The following is a 23,843-nucleotide window of genomic DNA, read 5'->3' as shown; positions in this document are numbered from 1 at the left end:
CACACACACATAAATATATATACTTAGTGACACTTTGGTATTATAACTTACTTTTAAATCCCACCAATTATTATAGAGACGGTACTCACTCACTACTATATTACTTGTTTGACTGTGTATACTTGCACATATTTGTGTTCCATAGCATAGTACATCGCACATGTAACATAATACTTAATCAAATTAGAAAAATTGCCCGACTTATTGGATTTTAATGCTGTCGCAACCCTTCTAATCTATAACTAAAGATGGATTTAGTTACAGGACACTCCAATTTATCACGAATACTATTTAGCTTAACTAGAGTTATAACACCGATAACCCGTATACGTCTCAAAATACGAGTTAAGGATGTCACATTAAACATTCAAACATTCTTTGCATAAAAACCTTAAAATTTTGGACCTTTTCTAAAATCTAAGTTTAATGATTTAAATCCAATTACTTAATCAGGTAAAATACAAAATAATAATTTATCATTCAAAAGAAAAATTATTTTATGTAGCAATTATGTAGTTTAGTGTTGTTTCATAAACTATATTAAACTGCCTTACCACTGCTTAATTTAAAAAAACTTTTTAAAACATAATATTATATATACATATATATATTTATATATGCACATGCGCGTGCAATTCATTCATACTTTTAGATATAGCTAACACTACGCTATTGGACACTTCGGCTTGGTCGTTAGTCTGTGATGATATACTGTAGCAATCCGATGTTTCACACCATAACGGTTCAATGCTCTAGCAACATGTATTCCAATAAACAAACTGAGATACTTCGTCACTGATAAATTCTCAGGGTGTTCAAAACCGAGTAAAGATAATTTTGTGCAGAAACCTCAACACCGCTTTAGCATTGTTGGTTGGAAAAGCTACAACTTCCACCCATTTGGATACATAATCAACATCAACTAAAATAAAAAGGTTGCCACGAGATGGATATGGTCCCATAAAATCTAGTCCCCAAATTTAGAAACGTTCAATCTCATATATAGGTTGCATTGGCATTTCATTTCGTCGAGAAATATTGTACGTTCGCTGGAAACTATTATATTGTTTAACATACTCATTTGCATATTTGAATAGTGATGGCTAATAATAACCGCATTTAAGCACCTTTACCACTATACAGATGCCACCAAAATGACCTTCATAAGGAGCGCTATGGAAATGATGTAAAATACTTTGTTGTTCAAACTCAAGAATACATCGCCGTAGAATTTGGTCATTGCATTGTTTGAACAAATATGGCTCTTCCCAATGATAATGCCTTACGTCTAACATGAATTTTTTCTTCTTGATAGTTAAGATCGAGTCGCATCATCCCACTAACTAGATAGTTGGCAAAACTAACATACCAAGGTAATGTTATAGCAGCGAGTAGTCGTTTATTAGGAAAATCATCTAGAATAACTAGAATGTTGCCATCTTCGTTACCAGATTCTAATCTAGATAAATGATCAACCACTTGATTCTTAGATCTTTTTTATGTTGAATCTCAATATAAAATTCTTATAGTAGAAGCACCCATCAAATCAATCTAGACTTTGTATTTTTCTTGGCGAATAAATGCTTTAACGATGAATGGTCAGTATGGACAATTACTTTGGTGCCTACCAAGTAAAAGCAGAACTTGTCAAAGTCAAACACTAAAACAAACAATTCTTTTTTAGTTGTGGTGCAGTTGACTTTAGCCTCATTTAACGTTCTACTAGCATAATGGATAACATGGAACACTTTTTTCCTTTTGTTTCCCCAGCATTGCACCAATAGCAAAGTCATTAGAGTCACACATTAACTCAAAAGGTAAACTTCAATATGGTGCTACTTTGATAAGAGCATTAATTAACTTCAGCTTAATTTTTTCAAATGACTTAATCACTTCTTCATCAACAATAAACTTTTTATTTTGCTCCAGCAATAAACATAAGGGCTTAGCAATTTTAGAAAAATCCTTCATGAATCTTTTATAATAATCATCATTTCCAAGAAAGCTTCGAATTGCTTTCGCACTAGTTGGAGGTGGTAATTTCTTAATAACTTTCACTTTTTTCTTGTCCACCTCAATGTCGCGGCAAGAAGTACATGCCCGAGGACCATACCTTCAGTAACCATGAAATGACATTTTTCCCAATTCAAAAGCAGATTGGTTTCTTCACAACTTCTTAATATTGTAGCCAAATTGGTTAAACACTACTAAAAATATTTCGCAAACACATTAAAATCATCCATAAAAGACCTTTAGATAATCTTCAATGATATAAAAAATATTACCATCATACAACGTTAGAATGTCACTAGAGTATTGTATAAACCAAATGACATTCTTCAAAAAGAAAATGTACCATACAGACATGTGAAAGTAGTTTTCTCCTAGTCCTTCGGTACTATAGAAATTTGATTACACCCACTGTACCCATAAAAAAAGTAAAAAGCTTTGCCGGTAAGATGATCTATCATTTGATCTATAAATAGCAATGAGAAGTGATATTTTCTTGTTGCTTTATTGAGCTTTCTATAGTCCATCATATCCTCCAGCTAGTATTAGTCCTTGTCGGCACTAATTTGTTCTTATCGTTTGTCACCATAGTAATGCCACAATTCTTTGGTGCAAATTGCACAGGGTTGACCTAATTGTTGTCTGAAATTGGATATATAATACCATCATCGAACCATTAGAAAATATCATTTCTAACTACTTCCTTCATGATTGGATTTAGCCTTGTATGGTGTTCAATCGAACTATTATTAGGGTCTTCTAAAAGAATCTTGTGCATGTAAAATGTTGGACTGATGCCCTTTATATAGGCGATGCTCTAGGCGATAGCTCTCTTATGATGTTTCAGCACAACAATCATCTTAGCTTCTTGTGAGGTTGTAAGTTGTATTGTCAGAATTGTTGGTAGTGTGTCATTCTCACCAAGGAATAGATACTTTAAATGCTTGGGTAGAGGCTTCAAGTCAAGCACAAGTGGTCCCTCGGTAAATGGCTTTGATGCTTGGATAGTGTGGTCATGCATTTCTAAAGGTTCAATATGATGCATGTAATTTCCATAGCATGTTCCATCTGCATATTTAGATAACTCTTCGATTGTCACAGCATCGCTGGTAGAACATTTGTTTTGTAGTATTCTTCCTAATGATCATGTGCAAAGATATCAATCACATCAAGTGGGAAGCATTCAATACTATCATTCATATAAGAAACAACATTTAAAACATTAAAGTTATATAGTCATCATTTAAATGCATCGTGAGTTCTCCATTTTCAATATCAATTAAAGCTTTGCCAATTGTTAGGAATGGGTGGTCGATAATGATAGGAACATCATTATCACCTTCGCAATCCATAATAAAAAAGTCTATAGGAAAAATAAACTTATCCACTCTCATAAACAAGTTTTCCATTATTCCATTAGGATGCACAGAAGAGCGATCTACAAGTTGTAATGTGATAGTAGTGGGTCTTGCTTCGCCACTCCCAGATTTCTTAAAAATTTATAATAGCATTAGGTTGATGCTAGAACCCAAATCACATAAAGCATTCCCTACAAATTTATCACTAATATTGCAAGGAATAGTAAAACTCCTTGGATCTTTAAGTTTTGGAGGCAATTGACTTGTAGCCATAGTACTACATCCTTTGATAAGAGCGGCAGTTTCAAATTCTCCAAGTCTCCTCTTCTTCGAAAGGACTTCTCTCATAAATTTGATGTAGTTTGGGTTTTTCTTTAATATATCAATCAATAGAATGTTGATTGTTAGTTTTTGAAGGACATCAATGAAAGCTTTATATTGTTGATCCTCCTTTGTCTTTTTGAAGCATTGAGGAAATGATAAAGGTATCCTTGGTTGTTGTTGTTGTGGTATTGAAGTTGGTGAAGCGTCAAATGTTGCAAGTATTGCTATCAACAATGAGCCTGAATTATTACACTGTCCTACATCTTTCGTTGTGGTATGATCCACAAGTGTCTCTAGCTCAACTTCTTTGCTTTCTCCCTTTCCATACTTGGTAATCTCCTCATCATTCTTCCTAGGTTCTTCAACCGACTCCCCAATAAGAATTTCACTCCTTGTAGTAATGGCCTTGCAATGCTTTTTTCCTTGGTACTTATGATTTTCATTAAGGCTTTAAGAGTTGATAGATTGGAAGTTTGTTGAAGGCTTTCCTTTATAAGTTTGCCTTTGTTGTGGTTGTGCACTTTGATGTTGTCCTTGTAGATGTGGCATTGGTTGCTATTGATTGTAATGTTACTGCTGATAATGCTACTACTGTAGATTGGCATCATTCTAACATCTCCTAGATAGATTTGGATGATTTCAATTGTTAGCACTGTATGTGTTGCCAAAAGCATTGTCATTCCTTTGATAATTTCGCACGTCGTAGACAGACTCATGATTTTGAGGGCATTCATCAAAGTTGTGATTATCTCCATAATAAACACAAGTAATGATAGATGCATCCTGAACCTCGTACGTACATTCCCCTGGTTTTTATATCTTCTTCACCATATCCATCAGTGCTGAAATTTGGGATGTCATAGAGTTGAAAGCTTCAAAATCTACTGTTGCAGGATTAAGACGGCCAAAAATATTCCTCATATTGGGGTATTCGCAATCATTGGTTGATATCATTTCCAGAATATCATAGGCTTCATTATATGTTTTATCTAAAAAAACTCCATTTATTGAAGCATCAGCTACCGTACAAGTGTGTATGTTTAACCTGTCATAAAACATCTCCATTTAAGTCCAATGTGGAAACCTATGCATCGGACACTTCGTTAGAAAATCCTTAAATCTTTTCCATTCTTCATACAAGCTTTCATCTTCCAATTGCTTAAATGGAGTAAGGTCATTTCGAAGTTTGCATTAATATTAGGCGGGTTGAATCGTAGCAGGACTTCTGTGCCAACTCATTCCAAGATGTTATAGCACTAGACGGTAGCGAATTCAAGCATGCTCTAGCTTTATCATGTAGCGAATAAGGAAATAGCTTCAGCTTTAGTGCTTTCATGGATACGCCTTGCTGAATAAACAAATTGCTAACTTCCATAAATGCTTGTAAATGAGCTTAAGGATCTTCATCAATGAACCCTCAATATTGTCCCATGGACTGTCACATTTGAAACGTGACTAGCTTCAACTCAAAATTTGCAGCATCAATCACCGGCCTTACTATGATCAATTGTAGATCATCAAGCATTGACACTACATGTTCTCGGATGGGTTCGTTACGATCATCCATAATGTAAAATGGTTATCCTGTTATATTCCCAGTGGGTAACTCAACATCTTCACCATTCTACAGTGGTGGAAAAACATCATTTTCTTATCTATCCATAGATGATTGATTCTTTATAGCTTCTCAGTGGCGTCTTCTGAAACTCCTTTCTATATTTGGATCGAATGGTTTTAATTCGTCGTCATTACGGGGAATAAACTACTAAAACTGAAAACTAATAAGTATCTACAAAATGAAATTAAAAAAAAAGAAAATTAATTAAAGAAGACTCTAAGTGAAATCGTTTGATCCCCAACAACGGCACCAAAAACTTGATGCTTGCTAAATGCTATAGCGAAAGTGCAAGTATACACTAATGCCCAACTAGTAAAGTGGTAGCTCAAAGAGCCATGGGTATCGTATCCATGGGGAACAAGGTGTTTTCCATTAGGATCAATGTAATAAAAATTATGGGTTTTCCAAGATGTATGTAAAACGAAAGAAAACTCAAAGTATGAAAATCCAGGTAATGCTACATCACTGCAGAGAGCATCAAGTCAACAATCCAATCGCATGAGATGATATGATGTAATTCTTATTTTAATTAAGCAAAGTATACTACTTCTATATGATTAGCAATGACTAAAACCCTTTGAGTTGCGTTAATTAACTTTCATTAACTAAGGAACTCAAAGTATTAACAATGCTAAACATTTGGTTGTATACTCCTCAATATACACTATACCACTAAGCAAAACCAATGCTATCAAAGGTGAACAATAACTCAATCAAATCTATTTCTAGAAAATAATTGAAATACCATACTTTTAATTAATAATATTTATACTAGCAATCTTTAAGAAAAATAGCACACAAAAGAAGTGTCATAGGAAAACATAAAGTAAACAATGCAAAATAACATCCATAGGGTTTAAAGAACATTCGAAGTTACTCCCTATCTCAAACAGTAAACTTAGAATGATAATATGTTGACTGCCACTGCTACTCAACAAGCTCTCCTAATGTTGTAGCTTTCCCTGGCTAAGGGCTTAAGCTACCATGATGTATGACGAATAAATATGTAGAGTAGTTCTTTTGAATGGTTCATACAAAATCCTATTTCTTCTCAATGATTTTCATCTCTAAAAATAACCAATATTGACATGTATAAAGATATTTCTACTTCTAAAAAATACTAAATGAAGTTGTAGCACAAAAAAGTATTATTTCAAGCAAAGAACGTAAAACAAACGTTTCATCAAACACCTTGTTCGAAGTTCTTCCCTTTTCATGTAAAATAATTATAGAAAGCTTGAACCCCAAATAGTCACTATTGCTCCAACGACGTTGATGCTCCAATTACTGTTATATTCCCTAATAGATTCAAACCTCCATGGTCAGTGGAGAAAAGAAGAAACTAAAATAGATATGAAGAAAGGTTAAAGAATGGTGAATTTTTTTTGATGGAATGCCTTATTTATAATCTCCAAAGGTCAAAACTTTAACACCCTAAACCAAAATGGGCATATATAAATTATGGTATCAAAACATGTTCATTTTCATTTAAAAACATAAAATATGGTATCAAAATAAATATAAATGGCATATATAAATTCTTTTTATAAGTCGAATCTATAACACACAATTTAAATCAAAATAGTAAAAACTCAAAGCTCGATAAACCAAATACAAGAGTAAGCTCCTCGAACTGCTCAAGCTAATAACCTGAAAATAGAAAACATCTGAATGCTGAGCTTACAAAGCCCAACAGTATAATCACTAATCTAGAGCAACATTATGAGTCTCATAAACATAAGTATGCTAAAGACATGGTACTGAGCAGTAGGTATACGTATGATCTTAATCATGTGCTACCTACTTAAGGTTTAATTGTTATATCTGATGATGACTAATGCTAGTCAAATGACACTTAATGTACTTGATTTTCTTTTATCTCAAACATTAAAATCCACGGTGCTACACAATGTTGCATATTGTTATGTATTGTATATAGCTCACGCTCATATACCAACATAAAGACAACACATATGAGGCTTGGCTCACCTAGCTAAACCACTTACTGTTCATGCATAATACATCGTGATGAAATTAGAGGTTTCTTTGTACCTCGAGACTAATAAATCACTATCTTGAATGCCTTGGCACTAGCTGAGATATATCATGATATTTACAGAAAAAAAGGATATCTCTATACTGGCAAAAGTAAATTGGGTATTTTTAGCACTTTCATGGAGATCCTAATCTCCAATACTGATCTTGGGATTACTAAATCTCTGTGGGTTGATCACACGAACCCTCTACTGGTAATACAAAATCATCCTTAAAGTCTGATATCCAACTTTTACAACCCACACATATATTCTTCTAGGGAACACACAAGGGTGGATGATTTTATGGCTTAACTTTTTCTTAGAGTTGACCTTCAACTCAACAAGGAACAACAACCTAATCTCCTATCTCTAGACATGCAATCCTAAAGTCCAAGGAACACTTGTGCTAATAACTTTCCTTAGGTCAACTACTGATTCTGACCCTAGCCCTCAAAGAATAGCTAAGGTAACCTTGTTTATGAGTCTGACCCTAGCCCTCAAAGAATAGCTAAGATAACCTTGTTTATTCTACTAAGACTCGTCAACTAGGCACGTGTATACTCGTTCTTAGATCCTCTATACGAATACTTTTTTACCTACACCTACTGAAGCAACAAGAAAAATTAAGATAGTTGAAAACATACCTGATATCCCATCTGTAGCACTAACGTCCTGTCTTTTCCTCTCTAAGATCTGACAAGAGAAATCACATACAGTCAAATCAGGAATAGGTTGATCCGCTCCTCCACTCTCTTACCTGAGCATAGAACTGTTAGAGTATACCCAAAGACCAATCATATGATGATCGTAATAATACATTTATTTACCGATTTTATTGAATAAAGGCAATGTCACTATTATTTTCAATTATATGTCTCTGTTTAACATAAACTGAAAGATATTTAAATCTATATAATAACATTATTATTATTAAAAGATCCATAGACAAGTATTTTTATGGGCATGGACAATAATAATACGCTTAAGATTAACATGTTATTGATTGATGACAACGAGTTGTCATTGACATAGAGATGTCAGAATTGATACATGATTATATTGTTAGAGAACAATGAATTGGATTGACCCACCATGAGCATATGTCTTGGATTATTATGTAATGGTCATAACATTGCTCATGGTGATGACTATATGTATGATCCTCAGACTTGAGATCAATGTTATCCCAACATATATTGTTGTGTATTTTGATACAATTAAACATGCTCCATAATAGGAAATATATCATAGCCCACTTGATTGAGTGAGACTAGAAATGCATGGCAATGCTCGAATATTTTGATATGAGATATAACAATTTATTCGTTAATTATAGTCTACTCTAGATATCAAGAAACAATAGATGGGTTATACAAGTGTGACTATTCCAAGACTTGTGCCTATTCTATATATAAAGGACAAAATGATGTAATACATAAAAGAGTTAATCACGAAGATGATATGTTGAATCATAATTTCTTGTACTTAAGTAACAATAATATATTGTTAGATGTCACTCATTGTATGTAATATTAGAATTGTTCTAATAATTACTACTAACGTTACAAGAGCCTAGAGGAACACACCCTATGATTGAAATGGGCAAAGATGTACAATTTTTTGTATGTTACTAAAATATATATAGAGTTAATATATGTATATTTGATATACATATGATTTTAATTATCCGAAATATAGTAAGTAAATATTAAAAGAATGTAATTTTGATTACAACTCTTTGAATCGATATATTTAATTTAGAATAATTAAATAAGAGTTTAAATAAACGTTAAAGATTGTAATTCATATATAAGTCTTTATGGATATTTAATTTGAATTAATTAAATAAGATTTTAATTAATTTGAAATAACTTAAAATCCCTAATATATTAGGGTAACTGTATATATTTAAAGTGAGGCAAGGTCTAGCAACCACTTTTCTTTAGTCGTTTTTCTCAAAACTGTTTTTGGGAAAAGTAAATTTTGCTTTCATTCGGGTGAACTAACTAGAGGCCGAGACGTGTTTTTGTGGAGGCTTATAATTCAAACCATTTGTGATCACCATTAGTCACTGTTATCTTTTTTGTTTTTCAAGGAAACCATTGTAAGTATTCACATTCTTTCTTCCTAATTTCGGTTTTCCATACTTGGATCGTTTGTGAACCATCAATTTTTGTTTCCGCTGCGTCATGGGGTACACCGACGATTCCAATAAGAACTAACACCTCTCTTGGTAGGCTCTTTTCCATATTGAGCTACTGGGATTGCCTTCATCGATTAAGCTGAAACATCTCCATTCGAACTAGGGAAATCCCTTACAATAAGCACAAAGGATCCATATTTATAGTACTTATTAGAAAACTTAAAGAATATTCCTCGATAATTTTTATCACAAAGTTCATACTTTGGAAACCTCAAATCTCTATCAGAGCTTCTAGAGCTTGCCACATATGGTGAATCTGATGATCTCATATAAGACCCTACGTCTAACATTTGACCCCACTAGAGTGGCAAAGCTGATGCCACTTTTATCTTTTCACAAGGACCTCTATTCCTCTCTGACACCGACTACAGTTGGTCTACTAGTACACATACCCTCAAATTTGAGTTTACAGATTCCCAAACAAACTCTTTCTCATACTCTACATACCTCTAATGCCTTAGCTTATCATGTCAACTTCAAAAATACCCTGCGCGTGTCTACCACCAACTGCACATGGATATCAATATGAAGTCTCTCGACAAATCTCTTACACCTCAAGGATTCAGTCGCAACCAACTCTATAGCGTAAATATTCAATTGGAGGAAATGTCTCTCATACTCGAACATTGAGTGATCTCTATTAACTAACTGAGAGAACTACATCCTCAAACCATCTATGTATTCCTAATCGATATACTTTCCTTTAAAATCATTTAGGAATTGATCCCACATAAGTACCTCTGATTGTAGATCCATCTCTATAATCTCCCACCAATCAATAGCATCACCCTTGAGCAAATAGGAAACACTCTAACTTACCCTCTGGAGTAAGGTGAAGCTGACTTAAAGTTTTCATGTTCTCTCTCAACCACTGATTGGCTCTTATTAGATCATCGATTGAGCTATAGAAGTCAACTGTCTTATACCTCCTTAGTCTCTCTATTGAGGACTCTATCGACACTAATTTACTTCGGCAGTCTACTGAATAATCTACACTCTAGGGATGACAAACCTCTGAAGAAACATCTAATGGTATCCCATGATACTTTCCCTAGAAAGGAACTCATGGCTAACATTATTGAAATGAGAGCCACGACTCTCTATCCTACCCTCGAGACCATGCTTAAAACTATCGTCCAACGAAATTTTATACAACATAAACAAAGAAAGGAAGCACCATCAAGATTCCATGCCTGTACACGTACTTTTAGAACCTAGGGACATGCATTCACTGATACCTTACTATAATTAACCACTGGATTCTGAGCCTTACTCAACTTGACGCTCTGATACTATTAAATGTAACAAATTAAACCCAAATGGGCCTAAAGTGCCACATTGAACCATCGACATAACCCCTGACTTTCGAAACCTATTCATTTTCTTTTAAAAACATACAATATGGTCAAAATAAAAATACATGATAGTATAAAAATATTTTATAAATAGGAGCTCCATGACACATAATTTAAACTCAAAATAGTACAAACTTAGAGTTCGATAAACCAAATACATGAGTAAGGTTCTATGAATACATATCCCTACTAAAGTTACAATATAATACTTTGAGGGAGATGTTGGATGTCCTACTATAACGGTGCTCCTCAAACTACTCAAGCTGATAACCTATGAATGAAAATTGAATGCTAAGCTTACAACGCCCAACAATATAATCACTAATCTAGAGCAGCATTATGAGTCTCATAAACATAAGTATGCTAAAGTAATAGTACTAAGTAGCAGGTACATACATGGTCTCAATCACGTGTTGCCTACTTAAAGTTTAACTATTCTATCATTGAAGTAGGGCTCTGATGATTCTCTTAATCCTCTGCTAGGGACCTCGCCATGAGTACACCTCTATTGAGTCTCTACCCATACTGACTGTAATCGTTTTGCATTATCTAAATGAAACACTGACATTCTTGTGCATTATATGAATGCAATACTAACTCTGTTGTGCATTATCTAAATACAACACTTGTAACACCCATTTCCCGTATCCAACCCCGAACATGAGTCAAGGATGTCACAAATCATTACGAGACAATATACATTTAAAAACTGATAAAATTTTGTTTCTTTCAAAAGTTTACAATTCTTAACTATTATTATAAAATAAAATTTTCATATAAAATCAAAATATAACAATATTCTGACCTCTATTTGAAATTCGATTTCTGGCATCAACTAGATATTTCTATTCTTTTTCATCATAAATAAAACTATATAAAAACCATCTGATTTAAAATCCAAATTACTTAATATTTAATACTACCCATACTTATAATTTGTATACAATTCTTACTCGTATACATGCCACCTAGAAACTTTAGAACATGATAGGAAGTTATCATTGTTACCTAAAAATATTCCTCAATGATTGATTCCAAACTCAGTTCCTTACTCCCCTCACATTCTTTTACCAATGCTTGAAAACCATCACACGCTAAGTATACACTTAGTGATGCAATCATAGAAATATTCAAAGTAATGCAACACATAAATGAAATGAGTAACAATATTCAATGCATTATGATCACTTTACCTACATTCTAGCCATGTTATCATATATCAACATGATATAAACATGATATAAAATTTCTCACTAATATACTTGCCATTTATTCCATAAGCTCATAAGCTTATTCACCTATTTAACATTTATTAACCAATAAATCATAGCCCAAAATATAAACCTATGAGGACCCCGGTATTCGAGCCAAATATATGCACCATAGTACTTACACATGAGGTCCACCTTCTGTACTAGTTATCCTTAAGTAAAGTCCCGAATAAAACACATAAGGTCATGCCCACCCAATGCACTAGTTATCCTTTAATGCAATCCTGAATATGCAGCTGCTGGACTTTATGGCATGCCATCAATACCACTGACCCTTAATGACATACTTGGGCATATAGTCTATATTTATTTAATCCATCCATGGAAAAATATATTAATAAATTTTCACATTGGGCAGTTCATACCCAAATAACATCATATATTTGCATAATAAACATCATATATAATAACCAATTATCAATACATTTTATACCCAACTTTTAATATATTTAGAATATGTCAAATATATTATAAATAACATAAAATTGTGCCAACGTAGATAAGGTAAACTTATCGCAAGTACTACCCGATGACGTGTAAAACATCTACGTATAATGTTATGCATGCTTTGCACTCATTTTTGACATTATAAACATGTCAATATAAGTCTTACTAAGCTTCAACTTAATCATTCGCTTTCAATTTGGTTTGATCCCAATTTTTATCACAATTTCATATTCTGGCAGTTTACACTACCATCAAAGAAATATTATGCTATATCAATATACACACTTAAAAATAATTTCATTTATACCACTAGAAACTGGACTCAAATACGAATCCAACCATATAAGGCACTTCTTCTAGTTCCATTTGTATAATTTACAGTAAAATTTCAAAGTTTAATTACAGAAGTTGTTTTGAGCGAAATCTACTACCCTATTTTCTGACTTATCCTCGATAAAAAATTCATATATATTTTTCGTATAGCTCTCAAAATTAGTTTTTGTTTGTTCTAAATAAAACTAGACTGATATACAAATCCAACACTAACTCAAAATCATCCCTAATCATTTTTGTAGAATTTATTGAGATTTTCTAAACTTGCTATTCATAACACAAATCTAGGCAGATTTCACCAATTTGCATTTTCAACTTATTTACTAATTCTATTAGCTCAATAAACGTATATGTATGCATAAAACAAAAATCACATAGCAATTAGGAGTCACTTCTTAATATAATAACTCCATCACTGGCTCATTTTATGTGATCATGATCAACATCCATTTTCTCCATTGTTTGATCACACCATGGAAGATCATTAGGGCTAACTCTAAGGGAGTTCTATCTTACTTCATCTTATTTTTACTTGTTTATGAGTTTCTTTGTAACAAAGAGTTCCAAGCAACCATGGAAAGTATTTTCACATCAAGCTTGGGATGTGAGCAAGGAGGAATAATAAGGGAGGGACACTTTAAGTTGCTTATGCATGAATTTTCATGAGAATTTGAAGTTTGCATAACATTCATTATATTTAATAAGTGTGTTTTGCATTTAAGCATGCCTTGCATTTAAATCGTTTAGTTCATTTAGGGCAGTAGTTCATTTATGCCTTTAGATCCTTTAGTAAACTACTTCATTCATGCATCTAGTTCATTTAATAAAGTTAGTTCATTTATTAAACAAAAACTTAATTGTTTCATGCATGTTTTCAATTAAAGATTGAATAAAGTTCACCTTTGTGTCTAGGTGCATGAGAGAAGTTGAACGGTTTCAATAGATGCAAGAATATCAGTCACAATGTCTTCTAATTTTGGATGTGATACAGACATGTTTTGGTCAAGAAATCAATGGGAAATTATTCCTATATCTCTTATATTTCCAATTCCTTTTGAATTACCTCAATCCAATATTGGGAGCTTGAGATATGATCGATTTACTGAAGACAGTGCATGCTGGAATTTTCATTACAGAAATTTTATACAAGGATGATTTAGATGAGTTTGAGCCAAGGAAGAGTCATTTCATCTTCTAGCAAGAGACAATAAATCGATGGCCATATTAATTCACCAATTCAAGGAATTCAAGGTTGATGTTATCACCCATTAAAGGACATTCACGTTAAAGAAAGGGGACATGCAATAACCAACATCCAAAACTTAGCATTCAAGGCCTTTATCATCTTTTGAAGGCTGATCATATTCTACAAGGGAACAAGCAATGAAGGATGATTTTATTTCATTTAACCATCAAATTAAGTGATAAAATCAATAAGGAATTTGAAGAGACAAGTTGATTTGTACATGCAGGATGTCCACATTCATCCTATGACTTCATTTTTCCTCTTTTCTTCCATTTGCAAGCAAAGCAAGGCAGCCCAAGAGTCACCCCTCTTTTTTTGACAAATTTAATGCTAGAATAATTTAAAATTAAATCTTAATTCATCTATTTTCAATATACAAGGTCAGCCATCAAAGGATAAGAAGAATAACAAGTCATTTAATTGAATTCAATTGCATTTAGGTGATTGTTTTATTTTAATTATAAAAACTCTTCATATGTTGCCTATCAACACTATAAATAGGAACCTCCATGGCATTTGTACTTAGAACATTGTGTTTAATGAACTCTTTGAAAGGTTTCTTTCATTTTAGTTCTTGGATTAGAACTCTATCGGTTTCTTATTAGATTTGAAGCCTTCCTCCATTTCATTTTATTATAACGTTGCTTCCTAGCTCACCTATAGCTAGTGGATCACGTTCCATCTACTTCTACATCAATTCCATCTCTTTATATTGTTGGTTCCTAACTCCATATAGCTAGAGGGCAACAATCCATTTTCTTTTCAATCCATCTTATACATTCCACGCCATTACCAACCCATACCATCGTCATACTTCCATTCCATCTAAATTACAACTTTCATCATCTTTCGTACTTAACTAAATCCTAAAAATAATTTCCATATCAATCCTTCAACTTCAAATTCATCCAAATCCTTTTCAATTTCATTCTTTTTTTTCTTATGTCATATTCACAACGTCAATTTTGCACTTTCAGAATTATTTCAAGCACTGCGGAGTTTCTTACTAGAATCACGATCGGGCAACAACATATATGACTCGAAACACATAATCGAGTTCATATCATTTGGCATCTGAGCTAGCCGATTCAGTAAGCATATCGTATCATTTTTTATCTCCCGGGTTAGTGAAAAAATCAGAAAAAAAATAAGAAAGAAAAAAGTTTAAAGAGGTAGGGAGTAATTCTTTTCATATTTAAAGAAAAGGATAATTACTTCATCTTTATATTCCATTATTCAATTTAGTTACCTTTACTCACCATCTCTTTTCCTTGTAGCCAATTTATTTTCACTATCCTTGCTACCTAGCCACACTTGTTTAAACCAAAAGACCACAAGACCACTTGAAACCTTGACAGAGTTGTCAAAGAACTTGAAAAGAAAAGAAAAAGCGGAGAAAGGAACGAGAGCACATTAAGGGTAAAAGTCATCCCGAGTGAAACACGAGCGGGAGTGACTTTTCCTAGGAGTATATTGGTGAGATTTTGTTGGTGAGGTTTTAAATCTTGTTATTTACTAATTATGACTCAACAATCGATAGAAAATTCTTATGTTTCAGGAAAAGGTGACAGCAAAAGTTACGATGTTTCACCTAAATTACTAATGGAAACAATAGTTCGTGAGTTGTCTAGATTGTGAAAGGAAGAAATGAGAACCATTTCATGAGAAAGAAATGTTGGAAACCACCTTTTTGGTTTTATTTCTAGCTAAAGTCAAAGACCAAGAAAAGATGACATAGTTTATCAATCGAGGAAGTACATGTCAAAAGAGAAGACTACCCCAACTAAATGCAACTTACATCTAGATTTTAGATGCTATCGTTGCTTGGGAAAAAGACACGTCTCAAGTCAATGTCGTAATAGGAGTTTAATTGAAACACAAAATCAAGTGAAAGAAGATCAATTCCTCTTGAAGAGAAGTGTTGAAGATATGATGGAAAAGAAGGAAAACAAAGAAAGTTTAATTGAAAAAGAACATTGTCAGGAGACAAAAACAATTGGTCATGTAAACGTTGGAGTTAAAAATAAGTGTAGAAAAGAAAAAGAAAGTGGATAATAGTTTTTTACCTAACAACTCTTCTTCTCCTATTCTTTATTCTATTTTGTAGGATAATCTAAGAGTCATACCTTTACAAAATGATGATTCAAGAAGCATGTCCATTGAAGTTCCAAAAGGAGTGACACTTAAGTTTTAAAGGTTGAATCACTTGATATTCCAAGGGACATGTGCATTGGCATTCCAAGTATACTCCATCCATTCGAAGAACTTCATAAAAGGGAAGCTTCAATGGATCTGATTCTTGAGAATGTCAAGATCCAAATTCCATTCATGAACTTTCATGAATTTTCTATGTTCATTCATTTTATTAATGGTGTTCCATGTTCTAACTTAGATTTATTTTGTAGAACATTGATTCATGGAATTTATCTTGCTTGTGAAGATCGATTCAAGGAGATGAAACCAAAATTATCGATCTATTCAAGGTTTATAATGTGGAAGAGCATGAAGATTGAAGTTGGCATGACTTACCTACTAGAATGAGTCCATGAGAATCGTAAACATTCAAACCCAAACCATTTATTCAATGAAAGTTTCCAGGAGCTTCATGCATTAACCAATTGGCATGATGATTCCAAAGGACACCATAAGGAAGGACCCCATGAACTGATGCATATTTCCATGAAGAACCTCAACCATCGACTACTATCTCTGAATATTCTTGGGTTTATTTTCCTTATCTCTTTAAATATGATTTCCTTTTCTAATAAACTAGTTTTGATTGTAGGAAACGAAATGAGGCATCCTTTTGAAAGAGAACAACACCGAAAGATGAGAGGTATTGAGGAGAAACATTCTTTAATCAAATGTTGTAACCTTTCAGCCCAAGGAATGATTCAAAGGACAAGTTCCTTCATCAATGGGAGTGATATTTTGAATCAAGGCAAGGTTCAACAGACAACTCTTGTTTCTAAAGGATATGATGTTTCAAAAAAAAGAGATCCAAAAGCCATGTCCATATTCGAGTGAACCATATGAAATAAGGTTTACAAGCGTGTATATCTTGACCCAGGAGAATGGGCTTTGTTTAAATCAAAAGTGAATAGTTCCTCGCCAGAAGGAAATTAAAATTGTTCTCGTTCATAGCAAGTGTCAATTTGGGGAGAAATCGCTTTAAAGCGTGAGGGGATGATGTGATCCTAATCAACATCCATTTTCTCTATTGTTTGATCACACCATGGAAGAACATTAGGGATAAATCTAAGGGAGTTCTATCTTATTTCATCTTCTTTTTACTTGTTTATGAGCTCCTTTGTGATAAAGAGTTCCAAGAAGCCATGGAAAGCATGTTTACATCAAGCTTGGGACATCAACAATGAGGAATAATAAGGGAGGAACACTTTATGTTCCTTATGCATGAATTTACATGAGAATTTGAAGTTTGTATAACATTCATTACATGTAATAAGTGTGATGTTCATTTAAGCATGCATTGCATTTAATTCATCTAGTTCATTTAGGGAAGTAGTTCACTTATGCCTTTAGATCCTTTATTAAGCTACTTCATTCATGCATCTAGTTCATTTAATAAAGTTAGTTCATTTATTAAAATAACTCTTAATTGTTTCATGCATGTTTTCAATTGAAGATTGAATAAAGTTCACCTTTGTGTCTAGGTGCGTGAGAGAAGTTGAACGGTTCACTACTAGAAAAAAACCCTTGAATGACGCGCATTGCGCATCATCTATGGGTGCAGATGACACACAAATGAGCGTCAATGAAGCCACCGTTATAAATCTCAGATGACACGCAATTGTGTCATAAATCTACGACATGCATTTATGGCACTCATTTATGACGCGCATTGCACGTCATTGAAGCCCCCGTCATAAATAAAGATGACACACATTTATGACTTACATTGCGTGTCATTGAAACGCACGTCATTAAAAAAGATGACACATATTCGTGTGTCGTGATTGTATGTCGTAAATTATATATATTGTAGATTGACAAATAATCAAACTAAATAACATTTAATGCCTCATAATACTAAATATATATATCATATTATATATAAGCAATCCATTTGCATACAATATATTAACAATAAGTTATCAAAAATATTGTAATCATATGTCGATACAAAATATCACGGCATAATAAAGGTTGTCAAATAAAAAGTGCACTAGGAACGATCATCAAATTGTACATTGCAGATAAGTTCAATTATCAAAACATACCCATTTTTATCAAGAAAATCTACAATTTGATCATAGAGGAAGGAAAGACGCTCAAAATGAACATGTCCGCATATCTTATGGAAATCAAAGTGAATATATCTACAATTTCACAGGTTATTGCATAAAAATAACAAAAACAAAGGAAAAATAAAGGTTTAGATAAACAGAAACTATACCTTAAATCATCACTTTGTATAGGTTCCACTGAACTTGAAAACTTTGCACTTAAGCGCCCCTCATCTCCAGTCTAGTAAGAGATAAAGTGGCACATGATCAAACATTTGAAATAATGAATGAATGCTTGCCCAAATGACAACTCATTTTTTTCAAGGACAAAGTATAATGTCAACATGCATTCTCTATGCATTTCATAATAGGATTTGAGTATATCAATATAATGAATTACAACGCATACTACAAACCAATAGTCATCCAATGCTCACTGTGTTGGCAAGATCAATAACTAGTACAGCTCCATATTTTTTCCTTAGATCCAGAAAATGCCTCTCAGCCACTCGGGGCTACATAATGTCATAATACCAGAAAGGTCAGTGAAGATAGAAGAAATTCATGCGTGCAATAAAATAGTTGCAATAAATGAACACACTTATAGCTTCTTCAGGTTTTACAATCTCAAACTTAGGCTTACAAGTCAAATCAATAATTTGCTCCCAAAGAAATGACATTGACCCCCGAACCTGTAAGAGGAAAAACAAGGGCAGGGGTTTATAACAATCTGATCTAATAACCCATAGAACGTGAAAATAAAAATATGGTCCTCATAACTTGGACACTAAAAAATTGGCAAAGGCAGGATTGGGTAAAGTCAGCCCACTACTGATTGCACTTGGAAGAGGTTCTTAATGCTTGTACCTTTGTTTTGATCTATCTGATTACTTTTGGGTTATAAAGTCTTTATTTATTAATAAATTTCTACTTTTCATCTGGGAACGTTTGTTCTTGGTACTACTCTGAGGAATATAAGGACTGAAAAAGAGGCCAACATTAGTGACATCATGATTTTATAGAGATTAAACAAGTAGTGACTGTTACCTGAACAAATTAAGCAATAAAACAATTCATCTGCATAATTTGCTCTGTTTCCACAAAATTTGCAACATACCCATCAGGATCAGCTCCCCTTCTCCACATTCGGGTTCCTTTCAAACGATACATAATCATTGAGATTAAGTTGCCTACTTAAAGCCTAAAAAGCTTGAAAGTAAGAAAATGAAGCAGGGTTTAAATATTATTTTATATATCCATTTGTAAAATCCATTTCCTATCCGCCCCAAGCTCAAAATGGATGAGGCAATCTTGCTAGGTAATATTTTGTACAGATAATGAAATTTATCCAGTACAAGCATGAATGGAACTTGCAAAAGGTACGAATTTGTTCATATTAAAAAAGAGAATATGTAATAGTACTAGTCTACCAGATTTTCATTGCTTTTGCAACATTGAATAATTCAAACCCTTCCCTTCAACAGCACAAATTGAAAAAATAAAATTGCAGGCAAGATAAAACCAAGTTAAAAAATATTGAGAGGTATTTCTAGCTTTGGCTATCATTTCTCCGGGTACATCTCGTAGCAATCAATGTAACATCAACAATTTCTTTTCCAATGGCTTCTTGGAAGTTTTGAAAACCTAATTGGCAGTTAAGGGGATGCTTTATATTGAAAGTCGACACTAGTAATGAATCAGTTAAGAAGGAATAAGAACTTTCATGCCAAAAATTGCTAAAAGTAATAGTTTCATTAAGGATACTCCCTTGGACAACTGGAAGCAAAAATGGATCAAGCTGCAATCACAGAATCCAAAAGGATATAGCTAGTTCAAATTCAAATGATGCAAATGTGGGGCATGAAACAACACAACTACTAAAGGAAAAGGCTCACCTTGTGATCTATAAGTACTTACAACATATAATTGTTCCAAAGAAATCTAGGTTCTGCCTATGGAAAGCATTTGGTAACATAAGGAAAAGCCTCTCAGTAATTTAGTGGTAACAAAGAATCACATGGAAATTTTGATGAATATTGAATACTGCACTTACAAAAACTACCATAAAAGCAAACTACCATAAGGAAAAGGCTCATCTAATAATCTCGTAAAATAGAAAACAAAGAGAGTAATCCATCTACTAGGTACTTAAAAACTGAGCAATTTACATGTCTCTAAAGAGAAAGTAATTTACATTCATGTCCCAGATCATTTAATCGCTAAGCACTGTTGTGCACATAATCATATAATGGTTACTTTCACCAAAAATATAAACATTTAAAGAAAATATAATAACTGGCAAAAATGAAAAAGAGTACATAATTGCTAATAATTCCAAAGTGCCTAGCCTATTGATATATATTGGAAGTTTGCAAGTTGTTTGATGACATACTATTGGCCTTCATTAACAAACTAAAAATTGATGATTATACTGTAACAACTTAGTGGTGATAGTTAACTTTAACATATTAAAGGGCCAGTTTCCTATTTTGCCTCACAACATGCTATGTTTCTCACAAATGTGCTCTCTATGTGTCATCTTAAACCTACAGAAAAAAGGCATATCTAAAGTCAATCCATTTTCCAATGTGTCTAAAGGGAATTGCACTTTACCCCTCCTAGGACCACCATATATAAACTTATAGTTAGCAGTTTGCATGTGCGTACATAAGGTTGATATTTATAATGCAGAGATTTCATGTAATTGTAAACTGCTCTAGTTGGAAGTTTCTCTAAGAAGATGTCACTGAGAAAGATGCTGGTGTGCACATCAGAACCTTTTTTGCTTGATGTGTGACTATTTTGAGAAAGAAAATTGTTCTAAGCGTGCATACAAGGCCTGATTTGACAAAGTAGTTCACCTCAGCGTTAAATTGGTGCCATAAGAGAAAAAGAGGCCAACAGTCCTCTCTGCAACTTTTAGCAGCTCAGAAAATTCACTCTCCACCTTTTTCTGACAAAATGGCATAAAAGATTCTTGTGTGAATCAACCAATTCATTTACACTTGCTAGAAGAAGTGAGAAAACAGTCTGTACCTTTTCTGGAGAAGAGTTTTTAAGCGAATGATCGCATGGAAGAATTCTCATGGATATTACTTTGAATATGGGATGCCCCAAGTAAGATGCAACACATTCATGCTCCGTTATAACAATTAAATATGATCCTAGGCACATAAAATGTAACACATCAAAATGATTGGAGATATGGAAATGCCACCTGTCTCAATTCTGAGAATATAATCAAATAACAAAAGTAAAACGAAAACCAATTGTCGTCTCATTTTGAGAGATGCTAATTGGGAATTGGAAAAATTAGCTAAAGAAGGAATAGATTGATTAATAGGTTGTGTGTTTAGGTTGTTATGTTTCTGAGTTGGTTGTATTAGTGTAGTTAGTTTGGTGTTCAAGTGTTATGTTGTAACAGAAGTTTGTTATGATCTGGCTATGTATTATTCTTATATTAATAAATTCTTAGGCACTCTTGACCTCCTTCCAATGTCCTTCATGTTACTGTTGTAACATGGAGGTTATGAAAGGGTTTTTGATGAGGCCTAATCTATTTCTATAAAAAAAATTGGCGTCTCATTTGGTTCTTACAGATTTATATGCCCTACTAATCTAATCAGGCACATATTTTCACTGTTCAATTGGGGTCCCCAACTAATTTTCCGTTATGAATAAACCAAATAAATAAAGGATAATTAAAAATTCATAAATTCATAGAAACCTATCATACCTGCAACAAGCTTTAGCATTCCAACTACTCCAAAGATGGTCTGAATCTTAGGACCACGAACAGCGCTGCATTCTGGAATAGCATCTATAGAACGAAGAAAAACGTCCAATAAAACCATCTAACACTTTACCAACCAAAGACCAAAATTGAAAAGAGAAGCATAAGAATAGCAAGATGGGGTGAAAAACCCACCAACGAGCTTGATTGAGGCATCCACACGATTAATTGACAAAGAGGAAGCAGAAGAACCATCGGTGGGTTCAATCACATACTCATCAGGGAACTCCCATAACCGTAGTCTTGTATATAGCTTTTGGCATGACTCTGCCCTCTCCATCATTATTGGAATTCTATTTCACTGCGAAGTCACATTCAACAATAAAAAAAACAAGAGAAAGAAATATATCTTAAAGAACCCTTCAATGAATCAATGTAGGAGGAGATTGTTGAAGTGAGAAATAAATAGCAGGCAGCCAAAGAGGCGAAAAAGCAAATGGTACCTGACAAAAGACGAATAAAGGCAAGATTCTATGTAGAGAGTGAGATATATGTTTACTGGTCGAAAACAACAAAAGCGGGAAAGCACGCGTGATGAAAATTATGGGGAAATTAAAAGACAACTTTTATAGAAGACATACAATGAAAAGTGTACTCCGTGTGTTTGCTAAATTTTTTAGATTATGACTATTAAATATGACACACATTATTGTAAGTCATAAATCATTCAGATTTTAAGAAACATGACATTTTTTATGACACGCATTTTTTGCAAGTCATAAATTAGCGTGTGTCATCGTTCGTGTGTCTTTAAAGGTATATTATCTTGTAGTGATTTCATCAGATGCAAGAATATCAGTCAGAATGTCTTCTAATTCTGGATGCGATACAAACATATTTTGGCCAAGAAATCAATTGGAAATTATTCCTATATCTCTTATATTTCCAATGCCTTTTGAATCACCTCAATCCAATATCGGGAGCTTGAGATATGATCGATTTACTGAAGACAGTGCAGGCTGGAATTTTCATTACGGGAATTTTATTCAAGGATGATTTGGATGAGTTTGAGGCAAGGAAGAGTCCTTTCATCTTCTACCAAGAGACAAGCAATTGATGGCCATCTTAATTCACCAATTTAGGGAATTAAGGGTTGATGTTATCACTCGTTGGAGGCCATTCACGTTCAAGCAAGGGGACATGCAATAACCAACATTCAAAACTTAGAATTCAAGGAATTTATTATCTTTTGGAGGCTGATCATATTCTACAAGGGAACAAGTAATGAATGATGATTTTATTTCATTTAACCACCAAATTAAGTGATAAAATCAACAAGGAATTTGAAGAGACAAGCTGATTTGAACATGTAGGATGTCCACATTCATCCTATGACTTCATTTATCCTTTTTTCTTCCATTTGCAAGCAAAGCAAGGCAGTCGAAGAGTCACCCCTCCTTTTTGGACGAATTTAAGGATATAATTATCTCAAATTAAAGATTAAATCACCTATTTTCAATCTACATGGTCATCTAACAAAGGATAAGAAGAATGACAAAGTCATTTAATTGAGTTCAATTGCATTTAGGTGATTGTTTTATTTTAATTGAAAAAATTCTTCATATGATGCCTATCAACACTATAAATAGGCACCTCCATGGC

The 23,843-nt window shown here is 33.4% G+C and overlaps 1 non-coding gene and 1 pseudogene across 1 annotated transcript; one reads left to right on the top strand and one right to left on the bottom strand.

Annotated features, from left to right (window-relative positions):
- Window positions 1-2,827: 2,827 nt before the first annotated feature.
- LOC120170691 lies at window positions 2,828-22,770 on the bottom strand (annotated as a pseudogene).
- Window positions 4,774-4,880, top strand: LOC120170717. Its single transcript, XR_005520808.1, has one exon. It is a non-coding gene; the product is annotated as a small nucleolar RNA R71 (small nucleolar RNA).
- Window positions 22,771-23,843: the final 1,073 nt, after the last annotated feature.

This window comes from Hibiscus syriacus, unplaced genomic scaffold, assembly GCF_006381635.1.
Source record: "Hibiscus syriacus cultivar Baekdansim isolate YM2019G1 unplaced genomic scaffold, ASM638163v2 tig00111783_pilon, whole genome shotgun sequence".
NCBI classification, from domain to species: Eukaryota; Viridiplantae; Streptophyta; class Magnoliopsida; order Malvales; family Malvaceae; genus Hibiscus; species Hibiscus syriacus.
The sequence above is the reverse complement of the archived record's forward strand: the minus strand, read 5'-3'. Positions and strand labels throughout refer to the sequence as shown.